Source organism: Diabrotica virgifera, chromosome 3 (genome assembly GCF_917563875.1).
Source record: "Diabrotica virgifera virgifera chromosome 3, PGI_DIABVI_V3a".
Taxonomy (NCBI): domain Eukaryota; kingdom Metazoa; phylum Arthropoda; class Insecta; order Coleoptera; family Chrysomelidae; genus Diabrotica; species Diabrotica virgifera.
This window is the reverse complement of record NC_065445.1, coordinates 15,341,142-15,345,000: the sequence shown is the minus strand read 5'-3', so window position 1 is coordinate 15,345,000 and position 3,859 is coordinate 15,341,142. Positions and strand designations below refer to the sequence as shown.

The 3,859-nt window shown below is 31.8% G+C and overlaps 1 protein-coding gene across 1 annotated transcript in view; it reads left to right on the top strand.

Moving 5' to 3' along the window:
- The window catches only part of LOC114327144 (protein-L-isoaspartate(D-aspartate) O-methyltransferase), a 39,912-nt gene extending 36,412 nt beyond the window's left edge, over positions 1-3,500 (top strand). The window contains exon 4 of the mRNA XM_028275662.2: positions 1-3,500. This exon is cut by the window's left edge and continues 315 nt beyond it. The gene's annotated coding sequence lies outside the window, so the exon portion shown is untranslated.
- The last annotated feature ends 359 nt before the right edge of the window (positions 3,501-3,859 follow it).

The following is a 3,859-nucleotide window of genomic DNA, read 5'->3' as shown; positions in this document are numbered from 1 at the left end:
GATGTGATTATACCATACGTTTAGTTTTCGATTAGAGATAGGCGACTGAAAGAAACGCTAAAATCGGCAACATTGCTTATGAGAATGAGGTGCATTACCACTGTAGCATCGACGAATAACTGAATAAATCGACGCGACTCGGGCAGTTGCCCGAGTCGAGTCGAAGCAGTGTTGCCGTGTATTGGGTGTACTCCTATATCTAATTTAAAAGTAAACACACGGTGTCTTGTTGACTATAGTCCAGCAAATATATAACGAAATGAGTCATTTACTATCACGCAGTTGAAATGTGTAATCTGCCCATAATCACGTTTTATTCCCGCAAGGGCTACTCTATAGGAAAAGATACAATTAGTCAGGGGCGGTGAATGAGAATATTTGCTTGCAGTTAGATTCATCAAATCTGTAATAAATTATATCATATTTTGCTTATATTAATACACTCACAGGCACAATTAAGCGCCCACCTTGTATTTCTTCCAATGGTAAAAGTCATAGTAATACCTATACTATACGATAAACGTAAGTGATCATGCTTATGACTCATTTCGTTTTTTATTTGCTGGAGTATAGCATCATTGAGGTGTTAAAAATGCGACGATTTTGTTTTCTTTGTTATAATGTGACGTTAGTTTCTTGCATCTTTACTTTATATATTCTTTTACAATAGGTTTGTTCCAACACAACGAGAAACCGTCCATGTAACGATCACCGTCCTGCGCAGTAAACAAAATAACCCATGGAACGCACGTTATACAGACACAGAACGCATGGAACGTATTATTTTATAGTAACGTGATCGTTACATGACGGTTCTTCGTTGTGTTGGAACAAACCTTATAAAAACACGCTTACGTCATTCAAGATTTCTGACGTCAGAGCGTTGCCAAAACATTAGAATATGTCTTTTCATCATGGCCATGTTTCTTGTACAGTGAGAAGCTAGGCATCATTACTTATTTGTCTTTGTTTTTGTTTACTGTACAAATAATATCTATAATATTATTAATTCTTTATTCTAATTAAGGATGTCAGTTAATATATTTCGGCATCTTATTAATATATTTCGGAAAGTAATGAAAAGCGATTGACATCATTAATTAGAATAAAGAATTAAAGATATTAGCAAATACTATTGACTGTAATACATACAACTCTTGACATTCCCCATTACATTTGAGGAAGAAAACAATATAGCACCATCTAGTGGTGTGCGGTGATAACCAGAGCAATCTAATCTTACATTTATAAAATTGCTTTATTATTGTTTTTGTATAAGTGTTTGAACTATTTTTATTTTAATTTAATTTAGCAAAATAGCTCGTTATTCAAAAATTTATAAAATTAAATTTGAATGTTTACGTCAAATTTTACATTTTCAAAACGTAGTTTCACTTCAAGCCGACAGTGGCGCTAGCGGCAACGTGCTTCCAGATTTCTGTGGGAGTTGGATGTATTACAGTCAATAGTATTTGATATTAGTTCTACAGTAAACAAAAACAAAGACAAATATATCTGACAAGTAATGATGCCTAGCTTCCCACTGTACAAGAAACATGATGAAAAGTCATATTCTAACGTTTTGGAAATGGTCTGACGTCAGAAACCTTAAATGAGTAAGTGCGTTTTTGTAATAAAAAAACTATAAGATGTTTAGCTGTGTCATCATCTTCTTTAAAATAAGGATCTTTTGATTGCCATATGTTTTTATTTCGATCGCCGTTTGCTTTCATTTTACTGAATAGGGCTTTTCAATTCTCATTCTCATTTGTTTCGGGCTTTTGTCATAATATATGTCATATAATATTAATATATCTATGTCATACGTTATTTGTATATACCAATGATACAAACCAAAGATGTATGACGTAGATATATTAATATTATATGACATATGACAAAAGCCCGAAACAAATGAGAAGCGTTGAAAAGCTCTATATGTGACGTTACTTTTTATCATCTTTGTATATTGATCTTTTGATTGCCATATTTTTTTATTTTGATCGCCGTTTTCTTTTGGTTTTACTGAAATTATTTTACTTCAGTACTTTTTATTAGTCGTTTTTCAAGCAGATTTATAATATGAAACTCTTCATAAAATAAATTACAGAAATTGCTGTTTTTCGTTTCCGTTTTCTAATTTTGTTCTTAATAACTCTTTTATATAATTTCTTTATAAAGTGCTATCATGAGCACTGGCTACACAATACAAAATTAAAAGTAAAACTACTTTATAAAATTGATATTGTTTGAAAATTCTGTATATAAGTACTAGCTTGTTGAGTAAGTTTCACGATTACCACTATCTCTTCGTTCGATGGAAAACATGAATTTTTCTGAGATGTGGTAACGGCCAGAAGTCAAAGGAAGCTAAATCTGACGAATAAAATGGATGTTGCAACAACTGATTTTCGCGATCTTTTTTTGAACTGTCTGAGATGTAGTGTTGCCTTTGAAAATATTATTTTTTCTTTATTTGCTTTCTGTAAGCCGTATTTTTTCTGAAAACTTTTAGGTACATTCAACTGGTCCAATAGGTTATGATAACAAACTGATCATTTTGGAGGTAATCCACCAGCAACATTTCTTTTAAATATCTAAAACATGACGTTACTTCCTGGTCATAACCTGTTAATTCGTTTCGTGACTGAAACACGTTTTAGCCTCTTCTTTTAATGCGTTTTTATGCCTTAGACACGGCCACAATTCCCTTTCCATTAAAAAAGTCTTCTCTTTTTATCCAGGATCATGCTACCAGATCTAAGTTTCGTCCATAGCGATGAAACCAAGAATTAAGTTGTGTTTATCTTTTTTAAACATTTTCTAAATGATGTTTTTGTACCCTTGTTAGTTAATATTGCACTAAAAGCTAGGTACATAACTTTTTGAAACCAAAACTTCATCCAAAATATTACTCACAATACCTAATGAGATCTCCCTCTGTTACAAAATAATATCCTGTATTTTTGCTATGATTTCTGATGTTGAGACACTTTTTAGGTGTTCTTCGCGTAGATCGCCTTCGAGACTTGCATGAGCCATGTTTGCACCCACTAACCTATCTTTTTATGATTCTAATTGAAGGCAAAGTGTCTTTATATGCCTTTAACGTTGTAGCGCCATCTATTATCAAACGACAAAACTTATTTAACAGCCTATTTTATACATGATATTGGTAGGGTAAATATCAGCCCTAACACATTTTATTAAAAACCTTTCAGATTGATATGACAGTTTGCAAAAGGATCGAAAATGAATCACAGGAGAACATAATCTGATCCATTTAACTCCCGCAGAAACAAATACATTTTTTTATAGTTCTTTTATTTTAACTAATGAGATCTTAATATTTTAAGATAGGTACTTATATTTAACAATTATATTTTTCTATTGAATTACGATTATGAAATTTTACTAATTGGTTGTCATAAACCTATTATTCTAATTTTCAATGACTTACATACTTAAGAAGATAGTGAATAAAAGGAATGTTAAAATTATTTGAGTTTTTTTTCTTCTACGTCTATGTCTTTATGCCCTTTAAAACCTTATAAAATGTAAACAACTAACCAGACATTCAAAGATACAACTATATATCGCACCCTCAGTGCAAGACTGCAGTAACTCAAAATTTTATGAAAATGAAGTTATCATGGAATTCGATTGTAAACATGCATATCTATCCCCTGTAAAACTTTAGTAACTTTCAAATGCTTAATGGGCTAAATATTGCAACAACAACAGTTTAACTGTTTTGCGTTTTTGAACATAAGTTCCGTGCAAAACTGTTGTAACTCTAATGTAACAGTTACAACAGTTTTGCACGGAACATTGCAACGCATTCGATAACAAGCAATGA